At 42.0% G+C, this 21765-nt stretch overlaps 1 long non-coding RNA gene across 1 annotated transcript in view; it reads right to left on the bottom strand.

The window, feature by feature from the left end:
* Positions 1 to 21765, bottom strand: part of LOC135319327 (uncharacterized) — a 175260-nt gene that overhangs the window by 62587 nt on the left and 90908 nt on the right. The window contains exon 13 of the long non-coding RNA XR_010377838.1: positions 15356 to 15482. This is a non-coding gene — a long non-coding RNA (uncharacterized LOC135319327). The remainder of the gene's footprint in view (positions 1 to 15355; positions 15483 to 21765) is intronic.

Below are 21765 nucleotides of genomic sequence, written 5' to 3' on the forward strand. Positions count from 1 at the left end.
TCGGGTTCCTTTATATTTTATACCATCTACACAAAGGAGTAACTCTTGCCAAGAACAGAGAGTAAACATTTTTTAGGTTGACGCATGCGCACTACATCTAAAGCTTCCTTATCTTAATTACACTCAGACTCTCCTGTTCCCAGGCCTGTTCCTTTTGAGGAACTAATAAACATTCTTGTCTGCAAGCAATGTTTCCCCTGGGAACGGGCAGAGTCCCTTGGCAGGAATTTCTGTTTGCAGACAAGTCCGGCCACTTCTGTGAAATGTCCTGCATGCAGGCACATCCACAGCTTCTATGCTAAGTTTCCTTCACATAGTTACCTGTGAATTCTTAGCATATAGTAATGTCAATAAATAGAAATATGATTGTGGCTTCTTTCCTTTAAAACATTTCTGGTTATTTAAATGACCCTTGGAAGAGAGGTGTTTGTGGTCCAGTATCTTGATCCACAAGACTCTGGAGGCCTTTTTCGGAATGGCTGTTCACTGATCCATTCAAAACACAACTTCTCAATCCAGGAATAGCTGTGCTTTTCTGCCAGGAGTTTGTGGTCACTCTCCTGCCAGAACAGCTTTAAACTATATCCTTACTTTGGATTTGTTATTTTTCCCCTCTTCCAAAAATATTGACATTCCTTACTTTCTTGCCTTGAGGATTTTTTTTCCTAGTTCAACCTTTAATAAACCAGGCTTCTCGGGATGGGCTTGGCCTTAGATATGATCAGCCATCCAACTCCCCGTGTGAGAGGACTCGGGCTCACCTCCTGCCCTCCTGTCAGGGCAACTAAAACTCAGCTCAGGAGCCAACAGGCACCCCAGGGCTTCTAAGGCTCGCTTATCTCCCAGAATCCCTGCTTTCTGGTTTGTCTTGGCTTCTGAGGATTTCCCCTAACTTTCTTGACAATTAGCTGTGTAGCTTGAAAGATGAGGAAGGAAGGTTTTATTTCTTAATCAGCATTTTAAGGAACTTGTGTATTGAAGGTTCTCACGAGATTCTAGAACCCTCCATTGCCGAGACAGAAAACACACTAGATATTTCCTAAGTTTAGCTATCATGTGCATTTTTCATTGTTTTTGTTTTCTTAACTGCTAACAGACATTTTTTAATTAAAAAAAATAAGGCCCCAAATAGGATAGAATATTGAAGGGGCATAAAAAATTGAAGGGCAAAGACAGGAAAATGATAAATACTGTACAAAATTAATATAATACATACACTATGGATCAGATCAGCAATTCTCAGTAACAGGTAATTGAAACATGATCATGAGGTAAAACGTCTCTCCTGTCAGGAGATGGCCAACAGAAAATAGAATTAATACAACAAACTAAAATTCTAAGTCTGGTGAGGTACAAAAGGCTACCAGCTAAATGTGTCTTCTTCTGGAAAAGAGGGAGGCTCACCAGCTCTTTACTGTGGAGCCTGAACCCAAGTGAGGGCGGTAAAGTGAGCTCTGTAAGTACCCAATTAACAAAGAGAGTGATGAATAAAGAGACGTGAGCTTTGATGACAGAGATGATACTACTATTCACTTGTCCTGTAAAGAATGTCTTCACGTTCAGTGATCAAACCTTGGCATCCTCAGGGATTGAGATTATAGGAAAATGCACAGCCCGGGCCCAGACCTCCTCTTTGAGCTCGTGACATTGTACTTAGATGTCTCAAGGGCACCTCCAACTCCACCTGCAAAGAGCTGACTTCACGGTTCTCCTCCCATAGCAGTCTTGCCCAGGGCCCCTGGTCGAGGGACAAGGTCTCCCTCCCTACCCCAGCTCAGGCCCATCACTCACAGATGTGACTGGACCCCCCGTCAGGGCCCAGATTTCCTCAGTCACCGAGTCCCACCACCCACACCTGTCCTACCAGGTACTCAATGGCACTCACTCAGCACTGACTCTGTGCTGGGGACCACGCTGCACACTGCGCACATGTAATCTCACTAGATCTCCACAGCAGTCTTGGGAAGTCGGTACATCACTGCTTTAATTGATTAGATAAATTGTATCACTTCCTTGAGTGCGTCATCCAAAGTGACAAGGCTACTGAGCCACAAACCTGGGACTGAAAACCACTTGAAAACTGAACACTGCTACACCTCGCAGCCACCCTACTCTGACTCATCACATCACCTCCTGCCGAGCCTTCTAAATGTTTCTAAGCATTCTACAAGACAAAAGTGATGTACGAGAGCACCCCACTCCCCTACTTAAAATCTGTCAATGACGGTCCACTGCCCTTAGGAGAAAGCCCCACCGGGCCTGAGCACAGCCCAACGGCCCAGCATCCGCGTTCCCTGTGCGGCCTCGCCGCCTCACCCACCACGCAGCCCTACACGTTCCGTGTCCAGGACAGGGATGCTGACTCCGTACAACCCGGGGCTCGTCTCAATCGAACAATGATCACCCTCTTCAGTGGTCACCCTCTTCATTGCTGACTCTCAGAATAATATTTTCTCAGGATGAATCAGTATCTTTTTCCTTACAACTTCCCGTCATTGATAATGAGCTCCACCCAAAAGAGAGAAGACCTAATTCTCAGTCTCCTTATCTGTAAAGTGTGAATAACAAGGAAATATGTGAATTTTTAAGAGAAATAATATTCATGTGAGGCTGAGGGACAATTCCCAACACAGTAAGCACTCAATATGTGCTTACTTAATATTACTAAGAATATATTGCATTCCAGCAACCTTAAATCAATGTTTTATGGCTTTGTCCAACAGACTGACAAACTGTTGGACGAACCCCTTTGAGCAGATCAGCACAAGTGTACTGGGAGAGGTAAGTGCTGACTCCAGTTACAGCTGCAGCCAACCAGCACTACGGGGCGGGGGCAGTTTGCTCAAACTCTTACATGTTGCTTGAGCATTTAGTTGTCGTTATTGAATAAAGACAGGTGTTCTTTATTCAAAGCTCCTGAAACATAAATCTTCAAAGACTGATGCAAATTAGGTTTAAAGAACAACACTCTCACTCGAAATTATTTGAAAATTATAGTCTTAGCTCCTCTGCACAACAAAAGGCCATGTTCTTAATGTATCTGACTAAATACACCAAAAGTGTTGTTTAAAAGAAATTAAGATGAAGCCATCCTGAATAAGCTCTCAGTATCAACTGCACAAAGCCTCAACCAAGGGTCTCATTTCTCACTTCCAGATAGGTGTTCAGGTGGCTTAACTTGAGTCTTGGTTTCTTATAACATGGGGGTCAGAAGAGTTGTGGATAGATTTATGTAGCAAATATAAACCTACAAATAATGTAGGTTTATATTTGCTACATATTTGTAGCAAATATGTATTTGAGTATTTGCTGTGTGGGAATCCTAGAAATAAACAAATTGATATATAGTCCCAACCTTAGGAAGCTCAGCCTTTCCATTTACAACAGCATTAAAAATAAAATGAGAGATACATTTAACAAAAATTTACAAGATTTGTACTTGAACATTTTCAAGTATCACTGAAATAAAATTTAAAAGATCTACATATATGGAAGACATCCCATGTTGATGGAATGGTAGACAACATTGTTAAAAATGTTAAGACTCCCCAAAGTGATCTACAAATTCTGTGGAATCCCTATGAAAATTCAGGCTGACTTCTTTGGAAAAATTGAAAAACTGATCCCAAAATTCATATGGAAGTGCAAGGGGCCCAGGACAGTCAAAACAATCTTGAAAAAGTAGAGCAAAGATGGAGGACTCACTTTAAAGGGTACTAAAATGCTATAGTACTCGTTAGTATGGTACTGGCATAAGTTTGGATTAATAAATCTATGAGACACTATAAAAACCCAGGGGGAAAAAACTTCCATTTACATTCAGTTTTCCACAAGTGTGCCAACAACAATTCATTGAAAGTATAGTCTATTCAACAAATGGTGCAAGGACACCTGGGTATCTGCAGGGAAAAGAATGAATCTGGAATCTGGACTCCCATATTTTATATAACAAATAAAGTTAATTCAAAATGGTTCACAGACAGTAACGTAAAAACTAAATGTATAAACTTTTTAAAAGAAGACACAGTATAAATCTTTGTGGTCCTAGGATAGGCTTTGGTTTCCTAGATACAATACCAAGAGCACAAGTGATAGAAGAAAAAAGCAGATAAACTGGACTTCATCTAAATTAAACCTTTTTCTTACAAAGGACATCATCAAGAAAGTGAAATGACAGTGGTAGGGGGTATCACAAGTGATAGAGTGCGTGCTTAGCAAGAAGAATAAAATAAATCAATACATCTAATTATCTCCCCTGTAAAGATTTTTTTTTTACTGTTTAAAAATTTAAAGTGAAAGGACAATCTGCAGAATAGGAGAAAAATTTTGCAAAGCATGGATCTAATAAAAGAGTTGTATCCAGGATATATAACAAATGCTTACAACTGAACAATACAAGAAAATAGACCCAATTTTTAAATTTTCCAAGGATTTAAATAGATATACAAATGGCCAATAAGCATATGAAAAGAAGCTCATCATCACTAGCCAAATCAAAATGAAAATGAGATCGCTTTTTACACCCACTAGGATGGTTATAATCAAAACATGGACAATAATAAGTGTCGTTCAGGAGGCAGAGAAACCTCATATGCAGCCAGTGGAAAGGGACAATGGTGTAGCTTCTTTGGAGAATTATGGTGTTTCCTCAAAAGGTTAGCGTTATATGGTTCAGCAATTCCACTCCTACATATAGATTCATCCCTCAGTATCCTCGCGGTGTTGGTTTCAAGAACCCCCCACTCTGGATAACATAATCCAAGGAAGTTCGAGTCCCTTTACAATCAGCCATCTGGATCCATGAAGTGGAAACTACAGATATGGCGGGCCAACTGTACAGCCAACAGAATGAAAACATATTCTCACAAAATCTTGCACATCAATATTCATAGCAGTATCATTCAGAGTAGCCAAAGATACAAACAATATCCATCCATCAATGAACGGATAAACAAAATTACCAAGAATAGGCCCACAAACTTTTGGTCATTGAATCTTTGACAAAGGAGGTGAGAACATACAATGGAGTAAAGACAGCCTCTTCAGCAAATGGTGTAGGGAAAACTGGACAGCTGCATGTAAATCAATGAAGTTAGACTACTCCCTCACAGCATACACAAAAATAAATTCAAAATGGCTTAAAGACTTAAACATGTCGACAAGATGGTATAAAACCCTTAGAAGAAAACATAGGCAAAACATCTGACATACATCTCAGCAATGTTCTCCTAGAGCAGTCTACTCAAGCAATAGAAATACAAGCAAAAATATACAAGTGGGAAATAATTAAACTTACAAGCTTTTGCACAGAAAAGGGAACAGTAAGCAAAACAAAAAGACAACCTATGAACTGGGAGAATATATTTGCAAAAAATGAGACTGACAAGGGCTTAATTCCCAGAATATGTAAACAGATTTACACTTAATAAGAAAGGAAAACAAACAATTCAATTCAAAAATGGGCAGAAGACCTAAAGAAACATTTCTCCAATGAAGACATACAATTGGCCAATAGGCACATGAAAAAGTGCTCAATATCATTATCAGAGAAATGCAAATCAAAACTGCAATCAAGTATCACCTCTCACCAGTCCGAATAGCCATCATTCAGAAGTTCACAAACAATAAATGCTGGAGAGGCTGTGGAGAATAGGGAACCCTCCTACACTGTGGTGGGAATGCAGTTTGGTGGAGCCATTGTGGAAAACAATATAGAGGTTCCTCAAAAGACAAAAAATTGACCTCCCATATGACTCAGCAATCCCACTCCTAGGCACGTATCCAGAAGGAACCCTAATTCAAAAAGACACCTACACCCCAATGTTCACAGCAGCACTATTTACAATAGCAAGACATGGAAACAACCTAAATGTCCACTGAAAGATGACTGGATAAAGAGGTTGTAGTATATTTGTACAATAGACTACTATTCACCCATAAAAAAATAATAAAATAATGCCATTTGTAGCAACATGAATGGACCTGGAGAATGTCATTCTAAGTGAAGTAAGCCAGAAAGAGAGAGAAAAATACCATATGATTTCGCTCACATGTGGAATCTAAAGAAAACCAAAAAACAAAAAAGAAAGAAACAAAAAGATAAAGTTATCTACATAACAGAAACAGACACAGAGACATAGAAATCAAACTATGGTTACCAGAGGGGAGACGGTGTGGGAAGGAATAAATTGGGATTTCAAGATTTGCAGATACTGACTATATATAGAATAAACAGCAAGTTTATACTGTATAGCACAGGAAAATATATTTAATATCTTATAGTAACTTATGTTTAAAAAGAATATGAAAATGAATACAGGTATGTTCCTATATAACTGAATTGTTGTGCTGTACACAAGAAACTGAGACACAACATTATAAACTGACTAGACTTCAATGAAAATATTTTTAAATAGACCAATAAGGAAAAAAAAGAAAAAGGATATTATCAAACCAAAAGAATAAAGTACTGATTCAGGCTACAATATGGATGAACCTTGAAACTTTATGCTAAAATAAGCCAGAAACAAAAGGACAAATAGTGCCCTTTTAGATGAACTGTATCTAAGCGTTTACTGTACTACTTCTGTAAATTTTCCGGAGGTTTGAAGTCTATCAATATCAAAATAAAATGTATTATTCATTAAAAACATAAAAGGATTCCTTAAAGGAGGGCTTTAATTATTAAATGCAGAAGTGCAAGTAAAGCTCCTGGAAAAACACTTTGCAAGTCCACAGTCACTGCTTTCACTGCCACTCAGAGGGTGGTGCCAGTGCTGATGAGGGCTGCCTCCACTCGCTCCCCTGCAGAGAGGTGTGAGAGCCGGGGCTCTGACAGGCAGGGTGACAGTGACCCTGGGTCAGACACAACCATGCCCCAGACTCTGCGATAACCAACTTTCTTATACAAACTGCTCCATGTAACATAAACACGCTACAGGGATGTAACTTACAACACAGGGAATATAGCCAATGTTTTACAATAACTATAAATGGAGCATAACATTAAAAATTGTGCATCTATTGTACACCAGAAACTTATATCATATTGTAAATCAGCTATACCTTTATAAAAAATTAAAAAATAATTTAAAAATGTTATCTCTTTAGTAAGCAATTTGGTTTTTAAGTAAATACTAAACAGCTTAGAATGTATAAAAGCATTAAAGTGTGATGTTTGTTTACATATTTATTTACTTTCAGCCTCCTGCTAAAAGAGAAATTAAACAATTTTTTTAAACACAGCTTAAAAACCATAACAACAAATAGACAAAGTGAGAGTGAAGAGAAAATGGAGATTCAATAATTAAATGAAACCAGGGGGAGGTAAAGTCATAAAAATGGATGCCATTAAGCCAGGGTAAGTGTTAAAGGCCTACTAGAAATTCAGCTGTAAGATTCTTGGCAGCTGATGTAAAGGAAAAGCCCCAGCTGGGCTAACGAGCTAAGTCATAAATCTAAGTGTGATAAGTGTCAGTTTAGTGATCTAAGTTCTGCCGGGCTAACTCGTAAATCTGAAGTTTAGTGTTAGTTTACTGGGCTAACAAGCTAACTCGTAAATCCAATCTCAACAAGTGTCAGTAACGTGATCTGTTCCAAATTGATAAGCTCCAGTGTACTGATTCCTTGCTTTTTGTTGTTTGAGCCTTATTAGCTAATAGCCCCATACGTGTAATTAAACCTATAAAACCTCATGTGCACATCTTGGAGGTGCTCAGAGCTTCGGAGCAGAAGCCCCTCTGAGCCCGCCGGCGTAATAAATCTGAGTATTCCAACCCTCCGTGTGGTGCTTGTTTCTTGGCTGGCCTGTGGTTTCTGTAACATTAAAGCAAAAAGAAAAAGGTGATGGGGCGGGCGGGAGAGCTCAGTGGTAGATCGTGTTCTTAGCATGCACGGGGTCCCGGGTTCAAGCCCCAGGGCATCCACTAACAGATAAATATACCTAATTACATACCCCCCCCCCAAAAGAGCCCCAAAGAAAAGAAAAAGAGAAATTTTTTCCTAAAAAAAACCTGATATTAAATTTAGATTAAATAATTTAAAGAAAAATAGAAAAAGATGAGTGACACAAGCGATAATGCCCGAGATATAAATCCGCGGTGGCTGCTGGAAGGTCCCCATATCCCATGTGCAAAAATCTGAAACAACCTTCTCACCACTCAGAGTCATTCTCAGCCCACCCCACCCCTCCCCCTGTTAAATGCAGGAGCACAGGCAGGGCCCGGCCTTTGCTCTCTCTGTGTCATCACAGTGAGACAGGATGGAAGGGGGCAGAGCACAGCCATTCAAGGAAGGCCACAGCAATTAACATCAAAATGGTGAAGGATTCAACCTCCAATAGGCCTTGAGGCTCAGGATGAAGAGATTTAACTTCTAGCAGAGCTTGAGCTTCATTATACACCCATTGTAATAGTAACATGGTGAATAACACGCCCCCAGGCACCATGGCCATCCCAAGGCTAGCAACAAAAGGTCACAGGGTGGGAAATGGCCAACTGCCCGGGAATCCCAGCCCCTTCCCCTTAGGCTGGTCCTTCTACTTATTAGCATATGAAACCACCAAGCCCAAGAAAACAAGCAACACAGCGCAGTCTCAAGGTCAACCCTCTCTCTCCCTCTTCAGAGAAAGCCCACACTCTGTGGAGTGTGTACCTACTTTTAATCTGAGCAACCAACCCCCACACCTCGTGGCGATTCTCTTGCCTTTCAATGTATCTCTCTCAATAAATCTACCTTTACTCAACAGTTGTTTGCTCTTGAATCGTTTCCTACACGAAGCCAAACACCAACATCTGGAGGGACAAATCGCAGGGGCTCAACATATGCGTGGGACACAGCCCTTCTCATGCCCCACATCTGTTTTTTTTTATCAACAGGACCAGGTTGTGAAGGGAGTTCTTAGGCCCCAGCTAAGGGACAGAAGCAGCCCTGGCGTCGGTCCGGTTCTCTGTGGTTCTCTGTTGTGCTGACTCCCCAGCCAGACAGCGTTCTCCTAGGCCTGTCCCCACAAAACCCTTCTCTCCAAAACACAAGCACATCATGTCACAGTCCTCTTGTTCAACCAGGAAATGGTCAGCCCACTTTTTCCTTCCCCAGTAAAAACCTAACTGTTCTCCCTCCCATCCCACCTCTTCTTTCTTTGTGAGAACCCTGCTCTCCACACACACCATCATGAACGCAGGTGCCTTGCTGGCTGGGACCGAGATGTTTCAGTCTCACACAGCCTGCGTCCTTTCACTTTCCCCTTTCTACCTTAAAAAGCCTTTCCTGAGTCTCCCACCCCTCTGATTCTGAACTTCACAAAGTGCTGAGGTTACAGTCACTATGTTCATACCTCCCAGGTTTTAGCTAGTTTTCCTTCGCAATATCTTCTCTAAGGAGATGCATCAAGAAGTTGAAAGAGGCTATTCTTACATCTGAGCGGAGGAGCCTGCATAAAATTTAAATGGCTTTGAAGAGAGAGTTAACCAGGGACAGAGTTGTCGCAGGTCCTAGTCAACAGTGTCATGAGGCAAAATGTTCTTCAAAGGCTCAGAGTGGCTTCTGAACACGGAGTCGGCAGGGAGGAGGTGCCAGGCAGTGAGTGGAGTGAGTGACACTGGGTACGCTTCCCCAGCTGAGGAAGAATTGGATTTTGTTCTAATTTTCCAAACAATTTCTTACTACCATTTTCTCTTATTGTCACATACCATTTCCTACGAATTAAGAAAATCAATGTCAGTCATTTGGGTCACTTGGGAGAAGCTACACGATTCCATTCACAGGGCTCGGACATGACAGCCACACCAGTCTAGGTTAAAAGACCAGTGGGGGTAATTTCCGAGGTATACAAGGGCATGCAGCAAACTCCCCAGCTTCAATGACCTCATCTCAAGGGTGGGGCCAATACAACTACCAAGCAATGCCCGTGATGATTATGGCCAACATCTGTCTACAGGGTAAGTGCCCGTGACAGCTGCAGCTTAATGGTGAATGAGTACTATCAGCGAGGCTTAGTCTACCTGGCCACACGCGCCCTGCCTTCCTGCCTTGGTGCAGCAGCAGAGCTTGTTTAGCTGAGATGAACGCCCCCAGAGCAGCCCCGACGGGAATGCTCCCAGCTCTGCACAGCGAGGTGTGTTCCTTTCCTTCTCAAAGCTGATCACAGTTTGCTGTCGTCTGTTTTTATGTTTATCCCTTTAGTACCTGCCTCCCCTCCTGGGTTTTGCTCAAGAAGCACAGGGCCAGGTATGTCTTGCTGCCTGCTGGATATTCTGGGCTGGGAGACAGGCGAGCCCACACCTGCTGAACGGAGAGGCCAGAAGGCCCAGGGGCCCATGCTGAACCGAGGACCCTGCACCCAATATTATGGTCTGCCTTGGGCAAATTACACAGTCTTATTTACCCTGTGATTCCTCATCTGTCCAAGAAAATAACTGCCCATGGCACATACAGTTACAAGGATTAAAGGAAATCACCAAATTCACAACGTATTCAAGGGGCCACCAGTGCGTCCTCAACAGACACATGCTGCCTTTACGGCTCTGACACACGCTAAGTGTGGCGGACGGACGCAGTGAACACTGCTAAGTGCCAGTGTGTTAAGTGCTTCATGTGTGTTCTAATATTGTTTACAACTTGCAACAAACTCAGGAAGAAATGAATATTATCATGCCCATTTCACAGATTCACCAACAGGTTAAGGGAAGTTGCACTCTAGTCCAAGGTCCTTTGGTGAGGAAATGGCTATTTAAGCCTGAATCTGAGCCCAGGCCTAGGCTACGTGTCTCTCCAATCCACCTGACCACTTGCCTATGAAAGCCACCTGTCCAAAACACAAGTTTGCACTGGCCAGCTCTTAAATGCAATGTGTGCCACTGTTTGTCAATGTTGGTTAATTACCATAAACTGCTCTCCGAAACCGCTACAGAAAAGACAGGTAGACCCACATCCCTGCCCACAAAGAAGAGGAGTTCTGTCTTGCCTTCTCCTGTAGTGTGCAGAACACCTTCCCTACACCACCAAATCCTTTTATATGCTTCATCCGTGTTTATGTTTGCACACGGCATATTAAACTAGAAGGTAACTGCAGTAATTCCATCTCGGTTGCTTTCCAAGGTTGCAGATTATCCATAATCAGTCCGTGAACAAAAATACTACAATGTGAATGAAAATACTGCAACCATGTCAGTAAATAAAGAATGCTGAAACCCAGTCAACAGCGGCTGCCACCACCCCCCAGCGAGGACAGGCCTGCAGCCCAGCCTCTGCAGCCACTCACAATGGTGCCCTCTGAGGGGACTCAGAATAAGAAAGGACAGGATACTGGCCCTAGATAGCTAGGTGCTTGTCAAATGAATGAATTCAGTGAGCCCAAATGTTTGCTTCCTCCCATACATAGAAAAGCACTAAATTCTTTAACCTGAGATATCTGGTTTTCTTTAGATAACAAACAATCTTTTATTGTTCCAACTACCTGGTCTTTGTTGTAAAGCTCCTATATATCTAGCTCCTCCCCTATGTCTTTGGAACAGTCCCTCAGAGCAATCTGAGAGGCTGTCATCCCCGCTGGAGTCCTCTCACCGAATAAAACTTAACTCTTAACTTTTATGCTTCACATTTATTTCAGTCGACACAACTTACAACAAACCCAGGAAGAAGTGAATATTATCATGCCCATTTTACTGATTCACCAACAGGCTAAGTGAGGTTACATTCTATTCCAAATTCCTATGGTGTGGAAATGCCGATTTAAACCTGAAGCTGGGGTGCCCATGCCTGTGCCCCTTCTCTCTCCCATCTACCTCATCACTTCTCTGTGAAAACCACCTGCCCAATACACAAGTTTGCAGCCGGCCAGCTCTTAAATGCAATGTGTGCCACCATTTGTCAATGCTGGTTAATTACCATAAACTGCTCTCAGAAGCCGTTACAGAAAAAACAGGTGGACCCAATTCTCTGCCCACAAAGAAGAGGAATTCTGCCTTGCCTTCACCTGTAATGTGCATAAACCCTTCCCTACACCACTAAATTCAAACGTATGCTTCATCCGTGTTTATATTTGCACAGGACTCATTAAAGAACAAGGTGTCTGCAATAATTCCATCTCGGTTCCTTTCCAAATATACAGATTAGCCCAAATCAGATCCAGAACAGACACAACTCATCAAATCCGCAATGAAACACACTGGATTAAGAACAAAATGCTTGTCCTAGTCCAGAAAACTACGGGTCCCTCTTTCTTCCTGTCATTATACAATCCCACCAGAACTCATTAATTTGCTGTCTGCTCATCTGGCAACCAAACTCAGAGAAGAGTCAACTCAGCACAGCGCCCTACTGGGGAGAACACCCCGCAGCAGCACTGCGAGCTTCTTGCCCTCCCGCACGCTCTGCTGACCCTTAGTGTCCTCCGTGACCAGGCCAACAAAGCTGTTCCCAACAGCTGCAAAGTCCCACACATTAAATAAAAGCATTTTATTTTAGACTATATGTTACATATATACCCATCTCTGAAAGCAGCTTTTCCAGAAGCTCAAATCTTCAACATTAATCTGCAAAGGCAAATGCTGCCCCCAAGGGAAAACAAGTCTTAAAACGATGCTAAGGCCTCCAAAGTCCTCTCCAGAACCATCAATCAAACTGCCTGCAGGTATGCAGCTGCAGGCGGCTACATGTCTGTTTTTAAAGCACCCCCCTCCTGCCCTTGTGTGCTACAATGTCCCCTAGGCCCTCCCATCTCAGAGTAAGAGCAGCCGCTGCAGAACCTTGCAGGGCAGCACTGACAGTACTGGACACAGAGGATCAGAGCTAAACTAAGCCTTCTGATGACACGAGCTTGTCATTCTGTCACTTTACAGATGAAGATATATATAGAGAGGTGGGGTGATCTTGCTCAAAGTCACACAGCTAAAAAGTGGCATAGTCTATAACTCTGCTCCTCCCTTCAGCGTGACGCCCCATCTGGGACGCTCACAGGGTTCTCTCATGCCTGCCTGACCAGTCCTTTCCGGTCACTGATAACCCACCACAGGGTCTGTCCGCAGGCTGCCTTTTCAACATCTTTTCCCTCCAGTTTCTCAGGAAAAAGGCTGCTCCGGCCACTGTATGACTTCCGGCTCACCGAACCCTCCGTGCTCAGGCCAGTCATGCCTGTGTATCCGGCCCCCTGCTCAGAGGCTCTTCCGTCCCTGCAGGTGGATTTTTCCACTCTCTGCAGGACACCCCCTCAAGGGAGCCCTCCTCTCGCCCTCAGCATGGCAGGTGTCCCAGGCCACATCCCAAGCTGCCCCATTAAGAATGTTTGTGCCCAGTTCTGCTAGTCAGACCAGCAGCTTCAGAGCCCAGGTTTATGCCCGAGTCACCAGGCAGAACTACTGCCCATCTCCCAGCCCCTACCCAGCAGGTCACCAGAAAGTCACAGTAGGTGCCCCACCCAATCCAGAAGGCTGTTCACTTGCCAGCATCGCTGATGACTGGTTTCCAACCTTTGGTCAGTTTCACACAAAATAGCAGCTTTCACTTTGAAGCGGGGGGTTTTCCCTTCTGCTGTCCATCCTTACCGGAAACATCAAGGGAAACCAAATAGCCTTTTCTCAAATCTATTCTGATGACATATTTCCACCCACAATACTCACATACTCAAGAAGTTTGGGTCCACGTGGTTTTGTTTCCCTTACGCTAAGTGGCTCAAAAGACTTTGGGATTCTTTCTCTTTGGAGGGTATTTGTTTGTACTCAGTTTATTGGCTTTAATCTGTTTTTGTCTCTCTCGTCATGGTCCGTGGCAGTTGCCACTTCTCTCTCCCTACAGCAGCCTCCCTCCCAACTTCTAATCTAGGAAATCAGCTGTGATGAGGGGCCCGGGGGAAGTCACAGAAGATGGATCTAAGGCACAGAGAGGCGACATAATTTGCCCGAGAAGATCAGCTTCAACCCCCAACAGTTTGTCACGTCCCTCTGTTTAACTCTTATGCTAAACTAGTTAACTTTTAATAGATTATGGTTATAAACAGATGAGGTATCAAAATACATACAAGGACACACATCAACTCTAAGATTTTCATTAACTCCACTATTTTGCTTCTATTTATTTTATTTGTATTAAAAGAATTAAGAACCTCTGCAGTCAATATAGCAGAATGTTAATGGGTTTTAAATCCAGAATATAGAGGCATAAGTGTATTACTCACACTTTTTTGTATATTCACAAGATAAAATGATTTGAAGGTCTCTCTCCCATGCCCCCTACTCACTACTGGCTCTCACCTGAACTCCCAGACCACACATCTAACAGCCTTTCATTTTACCCACAGCTGAACTCATCAGTTTTCCCGCAGAACTCCCTCTGCAGCTTCCCCTCCTCAGAGCACAGCAGGACCATCATTTACCGTATTAATCCACCCAAAAACCCTGGCCTTACTCCATCCTACCCTCACAGACATCATTCATCCTTTCATTTTACCATCTAACATGACTTCAATCTGATCGCTTTTTCCCACTGACCGTCCCACTTCTCAGGTGGAAGCCACAAATACTTCCCACATGGAATCATGAGTCTCCCAGTGGCCCCCCAGCCGCTTTTCCCTACTTGACACAAATGGGATTCTGTCACTCCCATGCTTTTAAGACTCTTTTCAAACCCACTGTTCTTAGAAGAAACTCCAAGTTCTTCACCTGGTGAAGGTCTTTGCCATGAAACTATCAGCTCAGGGAGGGGAGGACCCGCCTTCTCCCCTCAGCCCCGCCCTCTGGCAGAGCATCAGCTCGGGAGGACCTGCTGATCTACACCAGCCAGTATTCTAACCCTGGTCTTGAGTTCTTAGCAAACTGCTTCACTTATCCATACAAATCTAAGGTAGATTAGAAAGATGTTAGATATTTAACTAGACTTTTGATTTGGGAATTTTTCACTAGCAACCTGCAAGTACATGTTCTAATAGTTCTGTCTTCTTAAAACCACACCCAGATTTCAGTGGTATCTGTGGAATGCTTTCAGAATAAAAGGAACTGTACTTTCACAGAATTTATGTTTTATAATATGAACAACCTGGACAGGGTCACGAATAGAACCGCCTAAAAAGTGACAGAAGACGGGTTAGAGGCATAAAGCAACAGGTCACAAGGACAATAAGAGCAAAGTTGTTTCTCCAAATCCACCCTAAAAAGTGAAAGAACAGAAAATTCTGAATTTTGAAAGTAAAAGACTATCATATAAAAAATAAAATAATCCTCTTCATCAGGGTTTCAAGATCTGACTGCAGAAATTTTAGCAGGCCATACTGAATCCTAGCACAGAAAAATCAGATGGACTAGTGGTGAGTAAGTTCCAGGAAAATGGCAGTAAAACCTCCACTTGTAAGAGGACACACAACCACTTGTCGAAGGTGATTGTAAACCACATTCTGGAGAAATTCAGAAGATTCAGGTACCGCTTCCAGATGGTGATGACAAGGAAGAACGGCTTGGATGCACGCTTCTAACTGAGTCATCGGCATTCTAACACTGCAGGGGGAAAAGGAGGCCCTTAGTCAAGAGCAGAGGTGTTCCTGTCGTGTTTCGCAGGCCCTGCCTCGGGGACTCAGTGCCCTGTAGCAGTCGGGACCCAGGCGAGGACCCGCAGCATGGCCCCCCAAAGCAGGAGGGGCACTGTGCTTGAGAAAACCCACCCCTGACAGGGGCAAGAGGGGCTGGTGGGGTTGAGTGAACCTATAAATGCCCACAGAAACACACCTGCATTCATTCAAGTGATACAACCAAAAGTAGCAGGCTATTTTGCAAAATTTCAATTGTCAGTGGAAATTTTACCAATCCTTTCTGCTTGTCCCCTGCACTCTGAGACAGGCTTGGGCTCTCTCACACCTGCAGGTCTGATGCAATAATTGTGAAGTCATTATACTTTGCTGCGATAGTCCTCGCTTCCTGTGTCACTCTGTCTGTCCTCTCTTAACACAGTCGGATGTCTCTCCCTGAGTTCCTTGCTCCTGCTCCTCAGATCCTGAGATAAAGGGCAAGTGAAGACACATGACCAGAAAAGGCACTGTGGACTTGAACAAAGTCCTCAGTGACCCCCTAGGTAAATGCTGCCTACCTGTCAACTTCAGTTCTCAAGGTTCTGCCCAGGGTGACATCCAGCCAGGAGAGTGGCCCAGGCCAATTAAAAGCTGTGTGGCTTGGGTGCGGGGACAGGTGCAGGAGCTGTTTCTGGAGCCGGGCCCCTCCACACCTCTGCTCCCCTCTCTCCCTAGGCCCAGCTGCCAAGCCCCCAGCCTCCCTGATCTTCTGCATTTCTCTTCTACTCTACTCCAAACAATTTTCCTCTTCCTTTTTTCCCAAATTATCCCCAGCTGGAGTGATTTTTCAATCACAGTATCTGAAAAAGTTTCCTGCAGCCGAAAAAGAGGTCTCCAGAGGTCAATGCCCATTCGCTGTTTCCTGAATAGAGCCCCAGGCTGGGGGGACCCTCACCAACACTCCTGGGGGCATTAGACATGTTGCAGGGTCAACCACCCTCAACAAGAGTTTGCTGAGACCCCAAGGCCCGCACAGCATCCCTGCTCACAAAAATGTAGTCAGCCCACTTATCGTTTATTAAGAAGCAAAAATACAAAATTGCTTATGTTTCTTACTAAAATTATTTATGAGATGGAAAAAGAAATTGTATTAGGAAAGAAGAAATCTGACTCCGTGTTGGATCTGTTCCTTTGGATTTAATCCTTTGCCCTGTTTTCTAGGCTCAGACTAGTTAGCTCTACACCTTTTGTGAAAGAAAGTTGACTTTAGCCTGAAATATACAGGAGAGCCTATTCTCCGGGCTCTGATCTTTAAGGGTGTTAGCTCTTCTGCACTTATGTAGAGAGTTTCAAGTTGCAAAATAAAGAATAACCTTATTTTTGTTGAAGGTTTTACAGGGGCACCATGATTTGACCCACATGGAGAGCTGCAAGGACAAAGGACACCAAGGACAAACAATTCGTACAGCAAGAAGTTTGCAACAACCAACCACACCCCCTCCCCTTTGCAGTATAAAAGGAGCCTGAATTCTGACTTGGGGAAGAGGGTTCTCCAGGAAATCAGTCTGACATCTTCTGGGTCTGCCAGCTTTTCAGATAAAGTCACTATTCCTTGCCCCAACACCTCATCTCCCAGTTTATTGGCCTGTCATGCGGCAAGCAGAATGAGTTTGGACTCGGTAACAAAATACATTGGAGTTAGTATGTCTCCACTTCTTCCTCATTTCCAATATGTAGCACGCACATCATTTATGATCTAGTGAAAATAATTCATCAAAGACAACAATAACAAGAAACTCACCTAGCTATCAACACTGAAGTCACAACCTATTTATTTTACATGCCGTTTAACAACAAAACGGAAAAACTTAATATAAAGGCTTGATTCCATGGAAATAAAATTATTTCTAGTATTACAAAACTTTTTCTTTTCTATTTTCTTTTGTTTTCATTATTGAAAGGAAAATAAAAATCAAATCATTTTATTTCACGTATTTTTGTTATAGCTACATATTTTAAATACTACAAAGAGATTTAAATTGCAACAAAGAAGTTCATATATTAGTATAAATATATATATACAATCAATGGGGATTAGGAAAAGAATAGACATTTACTAAAAACCCACTGCACATCCAGTCTTTTACAAGCATATCCTGGAATATAAGCTCTATGATCCAGGGGTCCCCCACCTGCATTCTCACTGCTGAGTCCCTTAGTAATCTTCTACCAAGGCACCAGCATAGAACCACGCGATCAGTATTTTAGGTATAAATGAGGGAATTAGCTCATTCAATTCTAAAACAAAAACCCTAAAATAAATACTGAACTTATTTACAGATAAAGAAAATTGGACACAAAAAAGTAAACTTTCTTCCTCAACGTCACGAAGCTATTAACTGGTAAAGGCAATATTTGAACTCGTCTGCCTGATTCTAAAAACAAAAGGTGGAAATCCCATTCCACTTGTGATGGTCCAGCAGCACAAACTATTACCATATCTTTGTTCAGATCAAGCATTAGACAGCCTGAGACAGCACCCCATTCCTATGGAATTCGAGGGAAAATGATAAAAATAAGGGTTTTATATCCAGCAGTTTCTTAGGTCTCATGTATATAAAGTGTCAGCAGGTCAGCAGAAAATCTCTGGGAACCAAGAGTGTGTCCAGACCTTTTTGCTGATTAGAAACTCAATCTATCAGGATAGAGTGACCTTCCCATGAGAGGCCACATGGACATAAACTAAAGGCAGCTGAGCAATGAAAACTAGCAAGACCCTGGAACTCAAGCAAGAAGGATCCCTGCCATCCCACACCCATTTGCCTCTTCATCCATGTGGACACAATGGCAGGAGACCCAGGTTCTTGTCCAAGTTACACCATCATGGATTCTCACCCATAAAAAGTTACGACTCTATGCTGTCTTAAGTCCTTTCCAACTCAAATATGATGACACCAATATCTAAGCAGAATCTCTATGTCTCCACTTCCTCTCTTCTAGTAGGAGAATAATTCTATGGCCACAGAGAAATCCAATAAAAAACCATGCATGAAGCCAGGAGAAAGTCTGCTTAAGAGACTTTGCTCTCACGCTCAGTGAATGAAAACTCAGAAAAACTGGTCCTTCTCCCTCAGGAATTCAGAGGTAGCCAGATGTATGTGTGTGTGTGTGTGTGTGTGTGTGTGTGTGTGTGTAAATAAAATACAGTCAAGTCTGGGATGTGAACAGATTTTTTTATGTCACTGTCATTTCTAGGGAATGAGCCAACTTTTAAAGTAATTTGAATCTAGTGTTCTGAGAGAGTCTCAGGATCTTTTGGTGGAGGAGGGGAAGGAAAGGAGGAAAGAGGTAAATGAAGCAAAGGAGTAAGTATACTGCTAGGGAAAGGCAAAATATTAATTTTGTTCCTACTGGCATAACATACAAATTAGGAACTGTCTTTCTCCCGATGTCTTGTCGAGCACTGAGTTGCAGAAGAAGGTACAGCCTATTTCTCACTGAGCTTGTGACTATACGTGGCATCTTATAGACACAGATAATTTACCCTGAACAAACGCTAGCAGCAGGTTGTAATTCTCCTGTTTTGAGAGACAAGAAAACAGGAGTTCAAAGAGGGTAGATAATTTGACAAAAGTCAGAGGACCAGTAAACAAGAGAGGATGAATTCAAACTCAGATCTGAATGCAGAGTCTCAACTTCTCACTCCTAGGACTGGAAAATCTTTAACATAAAGGCTCCCCAGCTCCCCTGCATTGTTCCTGGCACCAAGCATTTCCCATGGCAGAGGTCTCCAGTTCTCACAGACACAGTGCTCTGTGCAGCCAATGACCTTCATCTGATCTTGATCACCTACCTGCCAAGCCCACCAGGCTTCACCATACAGGCAGGAAAGCTGGCTTTCAAGTGCATACAAAGCCACCCCCGGTCTAACCTGGGTTCTTCTGGGGCTTCTCCAGCCTAAAGGCAGCCATGAAAGTGGTCACAGTTTGTACATGAGCCACACTACCTCTCTCCATCTGTCTCCTCACCTATACTACTTAGCTATGAGCATTTTGAGAATCTTGGAAACAAATTTTTAAAAACAGAAAAGAAAGGATTCTGTAACAAGTACTTAATACTTACAATTTTAAATGACAAGTTACAAAGTGAGTATTTACAAACCAAATCTGCCTTCCTAGGTGTCAGTTTGAACAGTTAAAAAATATAATAGCAAAAAATTTTCACTTACAAAATTAACAAAAACATCAACAATAATCTGGAATAAACTCTAAAACAATGCCCATGTTGTACATGGAGAAAGTACAGGACTGTACTGAGTGGTAAAGTAAGAGGTGTGAATGTAGAGACATCAACATATTGTATGGAGGAAAGCAGTTTTGTAAAGATGTACGTTCTCCTAAATATAATTCAAAACTTACTAAAAAATCCCATGACAACTCTTATCTGTTTTCTTTTTTAACTTGATAAAAGAATTTTAGAATTCTTCAGGAATAATAAAGTCATAATACTAGCCAAGAAAATTAGGGATGGAAAAAAGAATCAAAAAAATCACACTGTCAGATATTAAATAAATTTTTACAATATGTTAGATATAGCGCTGGAATAAGAAAGTAAGATTGACAGAAATAAACCATGAGCTCAAAAAGAGACTCTAGTGTACATAAGTATTTTTTACAGGTGGGATTTCAAATCAAAGAGCCAAGTATGAATTCAATGATTGTCTTGGGACAATCAGAGAATCACCTGGGTAAAACAAATTCTATTCCAGTCATAATGACCACAAGAAAAATTACAGATAGTGATGTAAATATTAGAAAGTACTAATAACAGCAAACAAACACTTTGCTCATATTAATTCAACTTCTCCTCTCTATAACAAGTACTATTATCATCTCATCTTAGAGATTAAAAAAACCTACAGAAGAGATATATACCATTATAAGAAAGTATTTCTAAGAATAAAATCAAGGATAAAACCCAAAAAGAAGACATTTACTATCTAAAGATTATTTTGGGCCACAACAAAAATAAACCTACAGAACAAAATGAAATGCAAGATATGACAAGTAAAAGCTCTGTGATACATGTTGATGAAGACAAGGGGTTAATGTTCATTACATACAAAGAGCTGTCACAAAGCAACAAGAAGCTCCCTCACTTAAATGTGTGCAAAGGACAAAAGGGATCATTCACTTTTTAAAAGTCAGATGGCTAATGAGTGAAAAATGCTCAATACCTCACTGGTCATCAAGTGCAAACTAAAACAAAGAAAAAGCACTTTTGCTCATCATATTGGCAAATGTTTTTAAAAGATATTCTAGCTAGTGTCCATCTTTGAGAGAACAAACTGTGAGCGAACTTTTTGGAGGACGACATGTCAATGGATATGTAAACTCTGAAAAACGTGTGTTCACACACACTGAACTCCACTTTTAGGAATCGTTTCACTTAGAAAAAAAATCAGTTCAAAAAGATGTACTCATCAGAGCACTTACACAGCACTTTTTACAATGGTGGGAAGAAAAGCTGAAGTGAAATCATATCCAATGATAGAGAATTGGTTACATAAGTTATTCTACATCTTTTCATTCCCCACAGGAGAAGGAATTTCTAGAGTCACTTGAAAGGAGCCTGTGATGTATGTAATTGTCACATCCAGGGACTGAATTTCCAGAAACCTTAACTAAAGGAATACTCATCCAAGATCACAGGAGGAATGTTTGTACAAGAAGGATGCCAGTCAAACACCATTTCTGACAGTGGAAAATGGAGAAAACTTAAGTATCCACCATCAAGACAATGATGCCGTAAATCAAGGCAAGCTGTGGGCACTAAGGGGCCAGCGTTTCGGCGTGGTCCAAGGCCTTGTCCACAGTACTCTCTCACCGAAGGTGTCCTTGCACAAGAGACCAAACCTGCACATCAGGAGACACCTCTACTCTATCTGAAAGGACCGGGTGAGTCTGGAGTGGGAAGACGTCTATGATATACCCCTGAGTGAATAAACCGAGCTGCAGAAAACATATAGTATGGTCTTATTTTTCAATAAAACATATATACACAAACATATAGATAGATTTCTGATATACGTGTATGTATGAATGTGTATATATATATGACATAGGCATAAAGGTCATGACATATATAAACCACATTTTCAGCAGTTTTTACCCTCAGGAAAAAAGGGGAAGGGATGTAGGGGCATTTTGGTACCACTACAGTTCTCTTTTCAGTACTTCACTTAAGTATACTTGGAATTTCAAAGTTTATTTAAG

The sequence above is a fragment of the Camelus dromedarius genome, chromosome 25, assembly GCF_036321535.1.
Source record: "Camelus dromedarius isolate mCamDro1 chromosome 25, mCamDro1.pat, whole genome shotgun sequence".
Taxonomy (NCBI): Eukaryota; Metazoa; Chordata; class Mammalia; order Artiodactyla; family Camelidae; genus Camelus; species Camelus dromedarius.